The 20,888-nt window shown below is 36.1% G+C and overlaps 1 protein-coding gene and 1 pseudogene across 2 annotated transcripts in view; both read right to left on the bottom strand.

Moving 5' to 3' along the window:
* RNGTT (RNA guanylyltransferase and 5'-phosphatase) overlaps window positions 1–20,888 on the bottom strand; it is a 343,044-nt gene that overhangs the window by 226,929 nt on the left and 95,227 nt on the right. The window lies entirely within an intron of this gene.
* Window positions 20,725–20,835, bottom strand: LOC116549879 (annotated as a pseudogene).

The following is a 20,888-nucleotide window of genomic DNA, read 5'->3' as shown; positions in this document are numbered from 1 at the left end:
TTTTTTTTTTTTTTTTTTTTTTTTTTTTTTAGTAGAGACGGGGTTTCACCACGTTGACCACGCTGGTTGCAAACTCCTGGCCTCAACTGATCTGCCCGCCTCATCCTCCTGAAGTCCTGGGATTACAGAGACGAGCCACCACACCTAGCTCACAAACAATAATTTTTTTAACTTTTTTCATTTCCTATAGAAAACACAGAGTATAGGGAAATCTAAGTTTTTTGGGGATATAATGTGATATTCAAGAGCATATGAATCCATCCTAACAGAGAATGGTTCTCTAATTTTCATGAGATCTTAAACATTAAAGTCTTTCAAAGTTTACAATACACACATATACAAATGTATTTTATTAACTCAACAACTATATGGATTAGGTATTATTCTCTCCACTTCAAAATTGGAAAAAAAAAACAAAAACAGTGAAAAACATAAGTGATTTGCCTTTTGACAGACTTCAAATTATCCAGTGCTCTTTCTACCACATCTGTTAACAAAACAGCTAATCCCTCTCTTTGAATTAATATCATGATATAGCCAGATACTACAATATCAGGTATAATTTTTCTTCTCATTTATGACTATAAAATTAAAATACTTTTAAACACAGCCATAAGATTTTCAATTAGCTCTTATCTTCTTAAATTCAATCTATATATGGGGGAATTCATATACTTAACAACCTGTCGTTCTTCAAATGGTCAGGTTATCATCACTGATTTCCCAACAGTAAATCAAGAATGTGGGGAAAAAAAAAAAAAGAATGGAGTTGTATTTCACACCAAATATAAAGTCCACATGGATTCAAGTTGAAGAAATTACAGTCTGGGAGGCTATGCTACCAAACGGATAACAGGAAGAAAACTTGGGGTGAAAACGAAGATCATATCCAGCAACCAAGGTCTTAAAAGAATGAGAAAAAAAAGAAAGATGAGAGCAAAAAAGATTAGAAAGATAAAAGGCCTAACAAGGAAACAGCATCATTTCGTTAGGCTGTTTTTGTTTGGTGTTTGGTGTTAAACGAAAGAAAGGAAGAAGGGTGGTCTGCAGGTACCACTGAAAATGAAAGAGAACACTGACCAGACTGTCCAACCTCTTACCCACAAAGTACATGAGGTATGTCCAAACAAAAAAGGCAGCAACGGCTGAAAGATGTAGCTGAATCAAGTTAAGATTAGAGAATAGAAGACATATTTAATGAAGAGATGCAAGCTGACAGAGTATATGGAAGCTACTATAATAGTGGATAATTGGTTAACTACAAATCAATGTTCTGAAAAGCAAAGTACACATGAATACGATAAGTGAGGAGAAATAGGAGAGCTGATGAAGGAAAAACAAGTGTACAAACAAAATGGAAAAGAGCAGAACGGAAGACCAAAGGGGCTTATGTTTTTAGATTAGATTGTGAAGTATGTTGTTCTTTGCTGTTTCCAAAATAATTAGTTTCAAAAAAACAGAAAAGAGCAAAAAGAAAAAGGAAAAAAAAAAAAAAAACACATAAAAGAAATTTTTTAAAAATTTTTTTTATAATAATGATAATTAGTTCCAGCAGGTGTCTGGAGAGCAGATGCAGGGCTCAGGCCCTTGCTATAATAGATGCAGCCCTACTAGATGGGAAGCCTGGAGACTCAAGTTTCACTAGGAAAAATAAATTCAGCCTCAGTCTGGCTGACTGTGTATCTGAAAGACTCCTAGATCAATGCCAGGCCAGCCAGCACATAGACGACAGGAATACTTAGTTCACAAGGCCTTCTTGCACATGCTTTTCAAAAGCAGCAATTCCTGGTGGACAGAGACAATCTAAGCTATTAGGGAGAAGTAAGCTTTGCCTTGGATTATGTTTCAAAAGGAATTTAAATCAACAAAAGGGGCCAGGTATAGGGGTTCATGCCTGTAATCCCAGCACTTTGGAAGGCTGAAGCGGGTGGATCACGAGGTCAGGAGTTCGAGACCAGCCTGGCCAAGATGGTGAAACCCTGTCTCTACTAAAAATACAAAACTTAGCTGGGTTTGGTACAGTGGCAGGTACCTTCAATCTCAGCTACTCAGGAGGCTGAGGCAGGAGAATCGCTTGAACCCAGGAGGTGGAGGTTGCAGTGAGCCAAAATCGCACCACTGCACTCTAGCCCTGGGTGGCAGAGCAACACTCACTCTCAAAAATAAATAAACAAACAAACAAAAGGAAAGCTCAAATAAAATACCAAACAATACAAAAAGAGGGAATCCTCCTTAGCTCATTTTATGAGACCAACATCATCCTGATACCAAAACCCGGCAGAGACTCAATTAAAAAAGAAAACTTCAGGCCAATATCCGTGATGAACATAGATGCAAACATCTTCAATAAAACACTGGCAAATCGAATGCAAAAGCACATCAAAAAGATTATTGATCATGATCAAGTAGGCTTCATCCCCAGGATGTAAGGCTGGTTCAACATACGCAAATCCATAAATGTAATCCATCACATAAATGGAGCCAAAGACAAAAACCACATGGTTACCTCAATAGATGCAGAGAAGGCCTTCAACAAAATTCAACAGCCCTTTACGCTAAAAACTCTCATTAAACTAGGTATCAATGGAATGTATCATAAAATAATAAAAGCTATTTATGACAAACCCACAGCCAATATCATACTGAACGGGCAAAAGCTAGAAGCATTCCCTTTGAAATCAGGCACTAGACAAGGATGCCCTCTCTCACCACTCCCATTCAGTATAGCACTGGAAGTTCTAACCAGAGCAATTAGGCAAGAAAAAAAAATAAAGGATATTCAATTAGGAAAGGAGGAAGTCAAACTGTCTCTATTTGCAGACGACATGATTGTATATTTAGAAGATCCCATCATCTCAGCCCATAATCTCTCAAACTGATAAGCAACTTCAGCAAAGTCTCAGGATACAAAATCAATGTGCAGAACTCACAGGCATTCCTATATATCAATAATAGACAAACAGAGAGCCAAATCAAGAACAAACTGCCATTCACAATTGCTACAAAGAGAATAAAATACCTAGGAATTTAACTAACAAAGGACGTAAAGGACCTCTTCAAGAAGAACTACAAACCACTGCTCAACGAAATAAGAGAGGACACAAACAGATAGAAAAACATCCCATGCTCATGGTTAGGAAGAATCAATATTGCGAAAATGGCCACACTGCCTAAAGTAATTCATAGATTCAACACTACCCCCATCAAGCTACCAATGACCTTCTTCACAGAACTGGATAAAAGCACTTTAAACTTCATATGGAGCCACAAGAGAGCCCACATAGCCAAGACAATACTAAGCAAAAAGAACAAAGTCAGAGGCATCACACCGCCAGACTTCAAACTATACTACAAGGCTAAAGTAATCAAAACAGCATGGTACTGGTACCAAAACAGAGACATAGACCAATGGAACAGAACAGAGGCCTTGGAAGCAAAACCACACATCTACAACCATCTGAACTTTGACAAACATGACAAAAACAAGCAATGGGGAAAGGACTCCATATTTAATAAATGGTGTTGGGAAAACTGCCTAACAATGTGCAGAAAGCAGAAACTAGACCCCTTCCTGACACCTTACATTAAAATTAACTCTAGATGGATTAAAGATTTAAACATAAAACCTAACACCATAACAACCCTAGAAGAAAACCTAGGCAAAACCATCCAGGACACAGGCATAGGCAAGGACTTCATGACTAAAACACCAAAAGCAATGGCAACAAAAGCCAAGATAGACAAATGGGATCCAATTAAACTTCAGAGCTTCTATACAGCAAAGGAAACAATCATTAAGGTGAACCAGCAACCAACAGAATGGGAAAAAATTTTTGCAAGCTACCCATCTGACAAAAGGCTAATATCCAGAACCTACAAAGAACTAAAACAGATATACAAGAAAAAAACAAATAAACCCATTCAAAAGTGGGCAAAGGATATGAACAGACATGTCTCAAAAGAAGACATATATGAGGCCAACAAACATATGAAAAAATGCTCGTCATCACTGGTCATTAGAGAAATGCAAATCAAAACCACATTGAGGTATCATCTCATGCCATTTAGAAGGGCAATCATTAAAAAATCTGGAGACAACAGATGCTGGAGAGGATGTGGAGAAAAAGGAACACTTTTACCTGGGAGTGTAAATTAGTTCAACCATTGTGGAAGACAGTGTGGTGATTCCTCAAGGATCTAGAAATAGAAATTCCATTTGACCCAGCAATCCCATTACTGGGTATATACCCAAAGGATTATAAATCGTTCTATCAGAAAGACACATGCACACGTATGCTCATTGTGGCGCTGTTTACAATAGCAAAGACCTGGAACCAACCCAAATGCCCATCGATGATAGACTGGACAAAAAAAATGTGGCACACATACACCATGAAATACTATGCAGCCATAAAAAATGATTAGTTTGTGTCCTTTGTAGCAACATGGATGAACCTAGAAACCATCACTCTCAGCAAACTGACACAAGAACAGAAAACCAAACACCGCATGTTCTCACTCACAGGTGGGTGTTCAACCATCAGAACACCTGGACTCAGGGAGAGGAGCAGCACATACTGGAGGCAGTTGGGGGTGGGCTAGGGGAGGGGCAGTAGGGGGTGGGGAGGGATAACATGGGGAGAAATGCCGAATACAGATGAAGAGGGAATAGAGGTAGCAAAACACCTGGTTATGTATGCACCTATGCAACAACCCTGCATGACCTGCACATGTAACCCAGAACCTAAAGCAAAATTAAAAAATAAAATAAAATCAATGATGACATCATCTGCAAAATGGCATGGAAGGCATACACCCCATCATGTTGTTAAGGACTTAGGCTGGCATTTTGCATAGTTGACATTCACCAAAAGTGTATTTCAAGGGAAATAAGTTAGGAAAATACTATATCTTTCTCTTAGAAAATCAAGATACATATTAGGATAAAGTTATGATAAAATATTTAAATAAGTCTATTCATCTTAATCCATTTTTACCTAAATTTAATCCTGATATCTGTTAAAATATGACAGAAGTGGTGTTCTATACTTATAATTTGAGAAAAGCTGACTTAAGCTAATAAATGTTACAATTCAGAAAGAATAAATGGTTTACTTTTATGATCATGTAATAATGATGACCAAAATTATACTTCCCCTTTCACTAACTGCCCAGAAGTTGAGAATTAAATTTTAAATTTAATGTTTAAATAAAATAGATATTATCACAGGGCAAATATTTTACACACACACACAGACACACACACACACACACACACACACACACACACACACCTGTGTGTGTATCTTAGTATCAGATCTTTTCTATCAAGTAGAGTATCAATCAAAAGAAAATACTTTCTGTGTACACATGTGTATAAACAGATTTAAAAGACTAAGGAAGAAAAAGCTTTAGAGGATGGAATTTACAACAAAGGCTAGCTTATGAGAAACAACTTGTATCTGCAGAAACACCTGAGAGATTATTTAGCACCTAGTATTTAGGGATTCTTCTGCACACATAAATTTTCAGGCTTTGGAACGTAAGTTTCTGGGCTTTGATTTTTGGTTTGCACTCCAGTCATTCCAAATCATATGTTCTTTTGTTATATGATACTAACAAAAAGTTATGAGCTATTTCATATTAGGGAAGGAAGATAAGGAACGTGGAAGTATTTCCACATCACTCAAAGTCCCTGAAAGCAGCCAGATTCTTTTCTTTTCTTTTCTTTTTTCTTTTCTTTTCGAGACAGAGTTTCGTTCTTGTTGCCCAGGCTGGAGTGCAATGGCACGATCTCGGCTCACTGCAACCTCTGCCTCCCAGGCTCAAGCAATTCTCCTGTCTCAGCCTCCCAAGTAGCTGGAATTACAGGCATGCACCACCACAGGCCAAGCAGCCAGATTCTTTGAAAAGAGGCAACTGCCTCACAGACTGTCAGATACTAGTTTAATATATAACTTCGGTGCAATATAAATTTCTTATTAATTGGGAAATTATCTCAACTGCAAATGTAATATTCAGAATTATTAATAGGCATTTATATTATATTCATTCTCATTAAAAGGTAAAATGTAATTCAGTATAAGATTCCTATATAGAAAAAGCTAAAGTATACATACCAAAGGTATATGGACTACAGAAAAGCCAGATTTATAGGCTAGTTTACTGTAAATGCAGGTTTTCTATCATAACTGGAAACAATCTTTCAGAGCAGCCACTGAGATGTGAGATATATAATTAAGTAAAGCCACCAAATTTTATTATTATACATTAATAAAATTAGGAAGTACATAATTAAAGAGGAGGAAAACTGATGGAAAACAACAGTACCTAATAGCACCTTAGATTCCTAATTCACATTCCTCCCAGTGTCTGAGAGTAAAATGGTCCTTAAACTCCTTGTAACTTAAAGTTATCACCAATTTAGACCTAACTCTGCTCATCAGTTTAGGAATTTATCTTACACTCTATTAAGGCAGAAATCATATCTACTTTGTTCTTTCCCACAGCTTAAGTACCTTGCACAGTCTATGTGAATACACACTTAAGGAAGGCACTCAATACTTGTCAACCAAAGCTGTATGTACAAGAAAGTTCATCATAATATTTTATAACAGTGGAAAGGTAAAAACTCAAATGTCCATCATTCAGCAAATAAGTAAAATAAACACTGCATATTCATGTATAAGCATACCATTCAAGCATTTTTTAAACAATGATAAAAATATTCATTAGTATGGAAAGAGATTTACAATATGTTTAGTGAGGAAAAAGCAAGTTTAAAACCAGAATACCTAAAATAACTACAGGAGAAAGGAGGAGGATAAAACTGTATGTATATCATAAATATAGACAGTAAAACCTATACCAAAATATTAACAGTTGCCATATCTATCTAATAGAATTATCAATGATACTTGCTTTCCTCATTATGCTTTTATGTATTTTCAAAATTTTTAGAAATGAACACAAATTGCTTTTAGACACAGGAGCCAAAGTTAAAGCTACAAGGGGGAAAAAGCTACCAAGTCAGAAATGTAGTCTATAATCAGACCCAGAGAAACACTTTCCCTCTGCAAAGTGGCAATGAACTAAGACAGGATCCTAAACCTTCTTCTTTCTACTACAGTGGCTTCAAAACAACAGCTACTCCTCTTTTCCTATCATAAGGCCCCCATACTAGATAGAGCCTTTCGATGAGCAATAAAAACAGAAAAACTGATCATTTACACTGAATTATTTCACCACCATCCCTAACTCTACCCATTTTTCCCAGCCACTATCAAACTTATTATAGTTTTTCTCTTAAAATTTTTAATGAACTTTTTAAATGTATGTTCAAGGGCTGACCTAGAGCCAGTCTAGATGACAGGCAGTACTAAACACTAGGGTTGTTAACAGCAAACAGCACAGCCTCTCTTCTCAACTTCTTATCATTTACACTCTTAACAAGAAAACAAGATATTAAATACTTCCAACCATAATACGTATTAAAACAGTGAAGTAGCAGCTGTTACAGGAGCCTACAAAGGGAGAGCCTGTCCGAGTCTGGAGATCAGGGAAGGCCTTCCAGAGGAATTCATGCACAGCTGATAACAACAACAGGTTACACTTACTGAGCACTTACTACGTTCTGAACAAAAGAGCACTTTTATTAACTCTTTTACTAACTCATTTAATCCTTACAACAACCTTATCAGGTCAACAAAATTATTATCCCCATTTTCCAGATGAGGAAACCAAAACACACATAAGTAACTTGTCCAATGTCATAACGCTGGCATAACAGCAACGCGGATATTAAAACCTACACAATAGTTTATTTGTACACCCTTTAGAGCATACTACCTCTCACATTCCACATGTAGGAGTCAACTAAGTTTAGGTTGTAGTGTAGGAGAGGAAGAGAAATGAGGGATGGGTGGGCTGGAGTACAAAGACTAGCAGGTGTACTGTCCTTCAGACAAGATAGAATGTGGCCATGTTCTGGTAACTAAAAAAGGTTCAGAATATTGAAGTGTAAAGAGAAAGAAGGAAAATGGTAGGGCATGAGACCAGAGAAGTAACAGAGAAATAGGAATTATAAACACTTTTTTTTTTTTCTGAGAAGAGATCTCGCTCTGTCACCCAGGCTGGAGTGCAGTGGCGTGAATATAGCTCACTGCAGCCTCGAACCCCTGGGCTCAGGCAATCCTCCCACCTCAGCCTCCAAAAGTGCTCAGATTACAGGCATGAGCTACCGTGCTCAGCCTGAAAATTTTTTAAATCCTGCCCACCCCCCCTCCCCCCTGCCCAGCTAGGTAGCAGTTATTTTAACTTTTTTTTTTTTTTTTTACTTTATCTTAGAAAACAGAAAACTACTTGTATTAGATGACAGAAACCATAATGCAGAATTCAAACCCAGGAGATGTAATACGCAAGTTAGTTACACAGATACTGCAAAGCTGAGAACATAAAACAGGAAGACTGAACAATCTCAGAGAAGAATACTTGCAGGAAGCACTATGACCCGCAGGATTACGGGAACAAAATGGAAGAGGTCTGTTATTGAAAAGCTAGGAACTTGGAGGAAAAGCATTATGGAGCTATGCCTGGAAGAGGGCGAAAGAGGTCCATGTGGCAGGGTACTCTAACCTCTAAGGAGGTGGCCGCAAATGGCCCTGTAGCTTAAGTTTGAATCCCTATGAAGAGGTGCCAAATGGAGGATGCTCAAACCACTAAGGGAACAAAATCCAGCAGGTTAGGAAGTGATACAAGTGCCACTCTACATACCTAGGATGCCCTACCCAGAAGCTGCCCTACCTCTGAGAGGAACAGCAAGACTGGTGCAGAGAGTGACAAAAGAAGCTGGAGAATGCAGTGATAGCTGTCCTTTGCTGCTGGAGGTGTCCTTACAGAAACTGGAAACAAGAGTAGTCCCTTCGCTTACCTTCCAAACTCCTGCCTGTACTCCCAGTGGTAAAACTCAACAGGAAGCAAGCTGGAAAGGGAGTCTGGGAAATGCAGGTTGCGAAGTCCCAGCCCCCAACACAGTATAAAAGAGTGGACTGGAACTGAGACACGGAGGTAAACAAATGCAGACCACTAAAAGGTTTTAAGCAAACTAATGACATAATCTGATCTGCATTTTAAAAAGTTCATCACCACATAATGTATATACCAACAGGGTAGGAGCCAATCTGTACACAAAAGAAATTATAAGGCCTCTGAAATAGACCATCTGAGAAATCAGTGACTAGAACAGTAGTAACAATAACTTTAGAGATAAATAAATTCAAGATATTCAAGATATAGACTGACAGGAATTCAATACGCTATTTACTGGCTATGTGACCGAGAAAATGAGAGAAGTTCCAAATTCTGGCTTCAGGAACTGGGTATATTTACTGAGGCACAGGGCATTTAAGAAGGAAGCAGTAATTGTTCCATTTTGTTTGGAAGAAATGACGGACACCATGAGTTTAGATGGAAACCAAAGGCTGAGCCTAGCAGGCTGGAAATAGGCTCAGGATCTAAACCAGACAATCCATGTTCCTTTCCCAAAACTTTTAACTTGAGTGAATAACAGACAGGCACAAGAATAGTTGCAGAATTATTTATAGCAACAGCAGAGACAATGTCAGCAAGTGCTAATGGTGGCTTCCTAATCAAAGTGTTCCTGTGCCCTGACCTTGGCTCTGGTCCTTGCTGCTGGCTTTCCTTGATTCCTATCCATTTTCCAAGACTGGTTCTCCTGAGAGCCTTCCAATATAAACTAGCCAAAGTTTATTTCTATTGCTTACCATCAAGAAGGCTAACAAGGCTAGGCCTAGTGACACACGTCTGTAATCCCAGCACTCTGGGAGGCCAAAGCAGGAGAATCACTTGAGGCCAGGAGTTCAACATCAGACTGGCCAAGACAGCGAGATCATGTCTCTTTTTTTTTTTTTTAATTAAAAAAAAAGAATGCTAATGGTTTTCGTTGCTGTTGTTTTGGCCCCAATATACACAGCTAAATGTAAGGAAGTTTAATATGCCTATGATGAAATCGCACTGTAATGTCCCTAACATATCCTTAATACCAAGGATTACCAGCCCTTTACATAGCAACTTCACGCCAAGAGACACAGTATCTATTTACTATCCTTCAACAGAGACAAGTGTATAATGCTAAGCCTAGAGTTTATTTTCTCTAGACATCTTTTCTCTCATAAGAATTTAATACCAAACCTCTGCTATTTCTATACCAGCTACATTTCCTCTCATTTCTATTCCCAATAGACTTGGCACACAAGTCCCTGAACGCCAATTCTCAAAGTTGTATTAGTATACAGAAATAAATTCAAGTACACTAAAATTACTTATAAAGAAAATTCAGACCACTTTCCCAGACAGAATATATAAACCTTCCGGACATAGGAGCGGTTGGTCAGACCATGCCCCCTACTCACCAGCACCTTCATGTGTTCAAAAAACAATAAAAGAACAGCTGACCTGCCAAACTCCAGCTTTCTTCCTTCCCCATGGGGCTCATGCATATTTTGCCTGTTTCTCTCACTGCCTCACTGCTCAGTAAATTTTGTCTCTGACAACCTCTTTTGCAAAGTTTTCCCATGTCTTCTTTAACCTGTTTTTTTCCTGTTTCTTTCAACTCTTTTTTAAATAAGAAAGATTAAGTATATTTTGCCACAATTTTTTAAAAAGAAAAAAACGTATTTCTCCTACTCACCTCCTTTAACTTAGTTCCATTCATGAACCAACTAAAACTCTGATCAAAGCTAGTGACACATCTGCATCAAGCAAAATTTAAAGTAATAAGTTGTTTAATCCATGTAGACAATAAAGAATCAATATCAAACCCCCCTTCATAATCTCCTTACATAATAGTCTCTAACTCCTTCTTATCTTATACAATCCAATCCATTTTCCCCAAAGTTTTTAAGTTATTGAAAATAGTTTTCATAAACTCCTTATGTTGCAATGGCAGTTTGCTTAATTACCAATGTTAAAACAGTACATTTTGTCATTTTTCATAGTATACATACATAATAAGTAATTAAGCTACCTTAGGAATAAGCATTATAGGCTAGTTTGGGAATCTAACTACCATTTATATTATAATTCCATAGAAACATAATCTCAACTTAATATCAGAAAAGGACTTCAGATAATTTAAACATCATTTGTTTGCATCTGTGATACTGTGAAATATATATTTGTTCTTCAACCATTTCCTGGTATACAAATCCTAAAATCCTGTGACACACCAAAATGATGCTTTCTTGTAATACTAATGAGTTGACTGATGGTTGGCAGCTCCTAGGTAGCTTCAGGATGGGGACAAGTCCCAGGAGAGAATAAGGCAAAATCAGAGTGTTGGGACTTTCAGCATCACCCCACATCCTCTAGGAAGGAGAAGCGGCTGAAGATGACATTGATCACCATCGGTCAATGGTTTACTCAATCACACCTACATAATGAAGCCTCCATAAAAGACCAAGGACAGGGTTTGCAGAGCTTCCGGACAGCTGAACACGTGGAGGTTACTGGAGGGTGGCACATCCAGGGAGGGCATAAAAGCTCTACACTCTTTCCCCGTGCTTCATCCTATGCATGTCTTCATCTGTATTCTTTGTAATATCCTTTATAATAAACCAGTAAACGTAAGTTTCCCTGAGTTCTGTGAGTTGCTCTAGCAAATTAATCAAATCCAAAGAGGGGGCTGTGAGAACCCCAGATTGAAGCTGGCTAGTCAGAAGTTCTGGAGCCCAGACTTGCAACTGTGTCTGAAGAGGGGCAGTCTTGAGGATTTTACCTCATCTCATCTTCCCAGAAATTCAATTACTCATAATTTAACTCATATTAAGGTCCTTAGTTTCATGTTAACAAATTTAAAAGAACGCACACATATAATAACACTGTTTAATCATTTTTTTACTTTTTATTGCTGCTAACAGTGAAATGACAACATAGCTCTAACATAATCTCTTTACTAAAAACTATCAAAATTTTCATTCGCCAGTATAAAAGATTCTAACCCTATAGGTATTTTTGTTTTGACTTATTGATTCTATAAGCACAGCAGGCCTTTTCTTTCATACTCACCACATCAATTTAAAGTCATGAAACAGATGTGACTGATTAAGGCTTTATGGTCTTAAATTCATGTTAAGCCCACAGCTCCCTTCTATTATGTGATCAGCTCCCTTCTATTATGTGATCACTTACATGCACACAACAGTAATTAAGCGACAACATGTATTATTTAATTTTAAATTGCAAAGCCCATTAACTTCCCCACCAATTTAATTGTCAAATTTATGTAACTAGTCTTTGATCTTAGAATGTTAATTGTATATTAAATGGCAGGCCAGCAGCATGCCACTGAAGATTTGGACAATTTGCTAATATATGTCTTCTACATAAGCATAGCCATCTTTATTTTATATGTTGTTTTACCACAAATTTTTTTACTATGTCCTGTTTATCTAAACGGTTTAATCTTAATAAACAGTACTTGGTAAATTATGTCTATAGAAAAATCCTAAGTCAAAAGACTATAACTTTCATTTTAATGTTAGTTAATGCATCAAAAGTAAATTTTGAAGACCGAGAGCTACCTACCATAAAGAATCACAAAATCTCAAGCCTTATCAAACCACTGTGTGTGCTTACATCTATTAACAGATTATTGATCATCTTCAAAATCTGTTTCAAGAAGTCCTTTCAACCATCAAGATTTAGAATCTTGGGCAAGTCTTTCTGTCAATTTAAAAGCAACACTATGACAGAGTTTGGCAGGGCATGGGACCCAGTGCCAATTTCTAGATTCTTCTCTCTATTCCACAAAATTAATGACACATATGTAATATAACCAAATGTAAGTAAGGAGCAAATATGTTCCAAATTACTCAACAATGTTAAAAAATTAATTTGCAATCAGTCATAAAACTGCTAATAATTATGGGCTCTGATGAAAAAATTCAAGTTCCAGAGCCTGTAATTCCAGACTTAATAGTGCTTGCTATCTAAATCCCTAAAAATCAAGCAGACAGGCTGTGATCAAAAATCTCATCCAATATTATGAACAATTCTAGCTGTCCAACTCCCAACTATATGCTTTAACTTCACAACTGCAACTTCCTTATTCTCTTCTCATTTTGCCATCCTCCACTGCTCAGAAATTTGTATATGTCTGTTTCTAAGCCTATGTAGCTATACTACTATACTGTCTTGTCTCATAATACATATCTTCAAATTCCTACTCAAAGCTCCCATGAAATCTCCCATACTCCAATTAATAGGTCCTAGTCAACACACTCCATCACTTCAACTTGCACAGGAATTATACAGTTACTACATACAACAAATCATCACATCATGGTGAAAGATAAGCATACAGGGAGCAAGTAGGAGTGTTAAAATCCAGATTAAGGATTTTCAACTTCATTTTGTAATTGGGTTGAAGTATAGTTGAAATGCAACAAACACTAATAAATAAAATGAAATGTTTACTCATTTGCCAACATTAGTATTAAAAGTATTTGTACTACGTACCATTAATTACATGTTAATATATAGCAAAGAGGGGTGAAGATATCTGTAGGCACAAAAGAAGGTACCAGCATAGAAAAATATACGGGACTCTACTATAGAGACTAAGAATGTTCATTCCATATCAGCTCTTACTAATTGTGTAACTCTGCACAAGTTACTTGACTAAGTGTCTGTTTCCTCACCAGAAGTCCTCACTTCCTAAGACAGTTTTAAGAATTAAATAAGGCCGGGCGCGGTGGCTCAAGCCTGTAATCCCAGCACTTTGGGAGGCCGAGGCGGGTGGATCACGAGGTCAAGAGATCGAGACCATCCTGGTCAGCATGGTGAAACCCCGTCTCTACTAAAAATACAGAAAATTAGCTGGGCATGGTGGTGTGTGCCTGTAATCCCAGCTACTCAGGAGGCTGAGGCAGGAGAATTGCCTGAACCCAGGAGGCGGAGGTTGCGGTGAGCCGAGATCGCGCCATTGCACTCCAGCCTGGGTAACAAGAGCGAAACTCCGTCTCAAAAAAAAAAAAAAAAAGAATTAAATAAGTTAGTGCATTCATGTCCACAGCAGCCTTATTCACAATGGCTAAACCACTGAAGCAATCCCAGTATCTATCAAGGGATGAATAAATAAGCAAAATCCAGCTTATACATAAAATGTAAAATTATTCAGCTTTTAAAAGGAAGGAAATTCTGACATATGCTACAGCACATGAACCTTGAATAGCACTTGGCATTATGCTAAGTGAAATTAGTCAGTCACAACTAGACAACACTGTATTATTCCCTATGAAATACCTAGAGTACTCAAAATCAGAGACAGAATGGAGAACAGTGGTTGCTAGGGGGAATGGGGAGAATAGGAAGTTACTGTTTAATGAAGTACAGACTTTCAGTTATACAAGATGAAAGAGTTCTAAAGATAGATGGTAGTGACAGTTGCACAACAATATAAATGTACTTAATACCACTGAACTGCGTATTTTAAAATGGTTAAAATGTAAATTTTATGTTATGTGTAATTTACCACACTTTTAAAAATTGAAGAAAATAATTAATATATAAAGGATACCAGAATAGTGATTAATACATAGTAATAAATGTCAGCTATTGTTATTATGCCCAAGGCAAACAGTATTTAATTAAGTACTTAATTAAGGCTAGATATCATTAGTACTACGACTACAACTACTATTACTACAACTACTACTACTAATAGTACTACTTTACACAATCCAAGGAAGAGTTAGAGTTGGGGTTAATGATAAAACAAACCCTGAATAAAACAGAAAGGATTAGTTTAAGAACCCTATAAACAGGAAAGAGGAAGCCATCCCTTTTGAACACAGAAGAGAAAGAGATAACTGAACACAGAAATTGTGAAACGTAGAGAACTGAATCACAGGTATCTCTATAAAGGTACCCACAGACCACAAACCCAAACACATAAACATATTTACACAGTCAAAGGCAGACAACAACTACAGTAAAATAGTTCCTTAATTCATTTTTCTATGAATAGGTACAACCAAAGTAAATTTTGTAAAATCAGATGCTGCTCCAAGCAATAACTCAAAACAGAGGACTCATATTTTAAAAACTTGCATCAGGTGGGTCTCAATCTAAGAGCTTGTTTTCTAAACATTAGAATGATAAAAACAAAACCCAGAGCCTAAAATATCCCAATATATGGAAAGAATTTCTTAAGATTTACTAACAATAATGGTACATACACAATAAACCCCAAAGCTATAATACACAATGGAAAATGATCATCTTATGGTTCCACAATCTATCTCATTAAAATAAAGATTAGTAAAATGATAACACAAATAAAATTATAATTAAATCTACATGGATTCATGTTTCCTTTATCTACCAAAAAGAAATATAATAACTGTCATAACAATAAAGATTGACTGATAAAGTCTCCCCACTCTACAAATTTATAAAATCAACTAACAGTTTGTGGAAGTGAACAGCAAATTATCAAAGCATAACTTTCACCTATTGAAAAGAACTGTCAAGTTAAGACTGAATTCATTTGCTAAGGGCAACATGCATCTCACTAACTGCTACTTGTGTGGGCTGGAATATGCATCCTCCTCCATTCACCAATCTTCAAAGACTTAAGAGAATTATGGAATTATCAAGGGGTGAAAGAGTTCTTATGGAGTCTCACTTCCCCCAAGCAGTATGCACTTACACACATATTTATACCCCACCTCCAGTCCTGCAACAATCCGAAAAGTTCTTAAGGCACAAGAAAAACCTCAAAGAGCAAAAAGTATTCACACAAGCACCACCAAAGACACAAAAAACTAGTTACATTACCTCCTCCAGTTTGTAAATGTCTGAAAACAAATTATACATTAACAGTCACTTTAAATAAAAACATGATTAACCTACCAAAGCAAGAAGCTTCTACTTCACAAACTAGATTTGAATATAATGTAGATAGCTTACTATTTCCTAAGGTCACTTAAACCTGTTTCTTGATTATGTAAAGTTCAAAATGTAAGGACTCTAACATAATACATACATTCAAATAAATCAATGTATCCATTTATTTATTTTTCTTCAAATCCTCAAAAGCAATACGGATGGAAGAGAAAATCTTAAGACACATCTTAAAGACTCAAATCGAATAAAGTTGGCTTAACAAATGAGCTGCCATCTAATTAGGGAAAGAGGAAGATTTCTCTTGGTTTTAAGTATTTCCTTATCTGAGAAATACGACTGTCATATTAAAAATTAAAAGTCCACCATTACTAACTAGGTATGGGACCTTGAAAAAAACCACTTGGTCTCTCTGGCTCTGATATCCTCATCTATAACCTGAGAAAATGGAGTCAATTCTTGCTACTTACAATGTGGCCCGTGGACCAATAGCATTAGCATCTCCTGGAAACTTCTCAAAAACACAGAATCTTGGACCCCTAGACTTTCTGAATCAGAATTTGCATTTTAACAAGACTTACAGGTGATTCACATGCACATAAAATTGTGAGAAGCACTATATTAAATAACCTCAGGCCACCCTTAACACTCAAATTGCAAAAGAAAATAGAAAAGCCAGGGCCAGGCATGGTGGCTCACGCCTGTAATCCCAGGACTTTGGGAGGCCAAGGTAGGCAGATCACCTGAGGTCAGGAGTTAGAGACACCAGCCTGGCCAACAGGGTGAAACCCCACCTCTACTAAAAATACAAAAATTAGCCAGGCATGGTGGCACACGCCTGTAGTCCCAGGTACTCAGGAGGCTGAGGGACGAGAATCACTTGAACCTGGAAAGCTGTGGTTGCAGAGAGCCAACATCATGCCACTGCACTCCAAACTGGGCAACAGAGCAAGACCCCATCTCAAAAAAAAGAAAAAGAAAATAGGAAAGCCAGACAGTAGATGTTCAAAAAAAGCAAAAGAATTTTAAAATTTCTTTTAATTTGAAAAAAAAATTTTTTTCACTAAATAATCTGTCCAAAAGTCATATTCAATAGATTTTCTCTTCTTAGCTATAGAAATGTTCTTGTTTTGATCCTAACTAGGACTAATAAGAGCAAAGAGTAGGAGAAGAAAAACTAAGCATGATCACAAGTTAGTTCTAATCAGTCTTCTAATTTTCACATTTTGTATTATGCAACCTTTGAAATTCACTATTGGCTAGACTCATTGATTGAATGCTACATGTGATCTACTTTGAGTAAAATTTTCACTAAGTCCCAAAAAAGGTTCACCTAATAATCTTTGAATTACAACTGAAAATAGGAAGTAAAGTGTTGGAAGGGATAACTGGGAGAGAATTACTACAGGGTTTTCCCTTGCCTTCTGCTAGGAAAGCCCCTTAGGGATGTCTCCAGGCTTAGCTTTCTGTGCCATAACCACCTTTTTCTTCCTCCAGTCACAGAAGTAGGTGAAGTGCTTCCCCTTTAACTGCCACAGGAATTATTCCTCAGAGTGTTAATTTCCCTGCCTTCTGTATTACTATGGAAATAGTCTTTTACCATACTCTTTACCTGATTTCAAAAAAAAAAAAAAAAGAAAGAAAGAAAATAAAAATAAAATAAAATAAAAAACAGCTCTTTTAAGGCCTCAAATGCCACGGGGCTAACCAGTTGACTCAGCAAATCAGGTGGTCCTAAGCTTCAAGAAGATTGAGATCAAGGATCTCCCATTTATTAATAGCCTCCTAAGAATAATTCAAGGAGTGGGAGTTGACATTCCAGTCAAAGCTGAAATCAGAAGCTCATGGCTTAGTAATCACTAAAACTCTGACATGCTTCAAAATATAAACAAAGGGTTTATGAAGCCATCAGTCTAACAATTTTCTTGTAAGCACCTAACTGCCTTAACCGTAAGAGATTACAAAGATTGTGGATTTATATCAATTATTAATCAGTTCAATCCAACTCAGGCTGTTTCTACCTCATGACTTTCTTCACATTGCACACTTTACCCATGTTACTCATCTTTCACTCATTATCCTCCTAAGAACTCCTACATTCTTAGAGTCTATATCATGTTATTCATATGCAATATGCAATTATATTTCACATTGTTCATTAGATTTTGACCCATGTAAGGGCATGAACCATGTCTTCAATTTTCTTTATTTAAATATACACAAACTCTTTTTCCTTTTAAAACTTTACTGCCATTGAAATGGACCACATATCAAAATATTTTATTGGGTGGCTCTTATCAAAATTAGGAATTCTTGTCAGAAGAATTAAATGGCTCAAAACAGCAGCCATTTAAAACTTGTCAGAATTAGGAATTTCCTTTAAAGCAAGCACCAACTTTTTCATACTCTCATGTTCTTTCAATTAGAACAATGACCATTTTCAAAATAAAAAAAAATTTACTGAAAAGGATTTAATAATCTACAAGAAACTTACATAAATTTATTTTTAACATAGGTATTTATACTTTACCATAAATATTTTACTATAAAGATCACCCATTATTTATTTTTAATTTAGAAATGTGCTAATAACACAACTAAGCTATTTTTAAGAAAGAGAATTAAAAACACATGTAGAAGATACACAACATGATAATGCTTGATTTTATTTAATATTGCTTCATGCACACAGGAAAAATCTAAGTAAACAAAACCATATCTAAGCGCACCAAATGTTTTAAGTGAGTTGTAATTTCTCCCTTTACTGGTATCAAAAATAAAATTAGACCAAGTTAGGAAAAATTTTAAAGCTCATTGTCATTCAAAAAGTATAGACTGAGATCTAAGACTTAAAATCAAGTCATAAGAAGCTTCCTTACACGAGTTATAGCAGTTTATAAAGGAGAAAGTATTTTGACCTTTTTCGTGACTGGCCATTAGACAGTAACATTATTTTAATGCAAATGGAGCTGTGTAAGCTGATTTGTCTATAGTTGATTGATTTAATTTCACTCAACCATGCTGGCAAAGATGTAAACCTCACGCTCTGTGGCTCTTTTATAAGTAGAGATAGTGTTTCAGGGCAATCAGAATAACTTGAGTTTGGGTTACAGGGTTATAGGCAGTTGGCATTGGGATATATATAAACTGTGACCTCGGTTTTTATTTTCCTTTTAACACTAGTAAGTAATTCTTAATGAATCCAATTATTAGAAATTAACTGGTTGCCACTAGTCTTTGTTCATGTGCACATAAAAGTACCAGGAGAAATCCCAGATGTATCAATTTCAGCAGCTAAATACTAGTGAGGCTGTAAAAATAAATATATTATGGACTCATTATATAACATTGAGGCAACTACCAAGGCCAGATCACAGAACAGATTCAATGTGCATCTGCTTAAAGGTTGTCATTTGTGCAGCAATTTGACTTGTTCTAGTTATACATTATATCCTGCAACTCTAGCCAGTAGTTTAAAATACTGGAGTATTTTATCAGGCTAACGTAAGATATAAAAGACCTAAATATCATTCTAGATAATTCACAGGGAGACAAAATTTAATTTTCTGCCCATGCAAAAGTATTTTAAAAATTAATTTTTCTAAATTCCAAAATGTTACTAAAATAAAATTTGTCCAAGGAAGCTTACCTGCCAGCAAAAACAGCAGCAACATTGAATCTGGACTGAAAGCCAGAGAGACACTATACTAAGATGGGCTACCTAAATAATCTTCAAATCAGACTTCACAATTTAAAAGTGCTGTCTGAATTACTCATTTTCTGCTTTCTTTACCTAATTCACATATATTACTGCCTTTTGAGAACCAAATTACCATCAAACATGCAAAAAACAAATATAGTTCTTCCAGAAAATAGAAATCCTGTATGTGATTTTAAAACATATGGTTTTTAGAATTTTTCCCAAAATATATCATTAGGGCACATATATAAAAATTACTGTTCCTCATATACCACATATAAGTCAAATCACTTTTCTATCCTATGAACATAAATTTCACTATCTATAAATAAAGGAGCTACATTCCAACATCATGTTTTTTTATTAGACTCCTTTGCTCCTAACACAAACAATTAAGAGCAAAAAAAAAAAAATCAAAATGGGATAAAAGAGAACCTTCATATTATTCTTTCCTTCTGAGATTCCAACATAAGAACGTCTCAGTTTCCTGATACTGAAAAAAACACTTCCAGGGACTTTAATATGGCTACACTGTTTTTACCAAAAAAGGTCCAAAATGGCACTTTGGGGTCATTTGCAAATACAATAATTCAGATGCAATGCACCAAAGAACATACCAACATTGTCAAAATGGCTATGCTTTCAGTAATGCTGTATACATGATTCCATTAATCTTAATAATCCCCAGCTAATATTCTGGGTTGTATTATTAAATAGACGTCCAATACACTGGGTACCATTAGAATTCTAAGGCTTCACAAAAGCAGCCTGAATTAAAGCTGGTCCTCTGCTGCCATCTAGTGAAGTCATAAGATCCCAAAATGAAATCAAAAGTGACAACTGTTCAGTGATGAATCTATTCAATAAATCATTAAAGTCCATTAATTATTCCAGAACCTGGTGTTTAAAATATTTTGCTACAAAAAAATGCTACAATAATAAATATACTGGAGTATTTTACTTTAAAGAAAATGTATGTGTGTTTCCACAAATGTATTCTGGAGTATATAGAACACAGCAATAAACTATTATAATAAGCTAATCAGATGAATAATTACTCATTTGAAAAAAAGTTATTTAGGATAATATTATCATAGTATTCTTCTAAAAGCAAAAATTTCAAAACAAGCTAATTTTTTTAAGTTTTCAATTAGCAATAATCATGCCGCAGATAAACCTCATTGGCTATAATACTGCCACTGTGCAAAGCTGAAACAAGCTTAAATTTACAACCACACAGAAATTGTCCAAGTATAATGCACTT

The sequence above is a fragment of the Sapajus apella genome, unplaced genomic scaffold (genome assembly GCF_009761245.1).
Source record: "Sapajus apella isolate SASKATOON/1434 unplaced genomic scaffold, GSC_monkey_1.0 scaffold6, whole genome shotgun sequence".
Taxonomy (NCBI): domain Eukaryota; kingdom Metazoa; phylum Chordata; class Mammalia; order Primates; family Cebidae; genus Sapajus; species Sapajus apella.
This window is presented reverse-complemented; position numbering and strand designations above follow the sequence as displayed.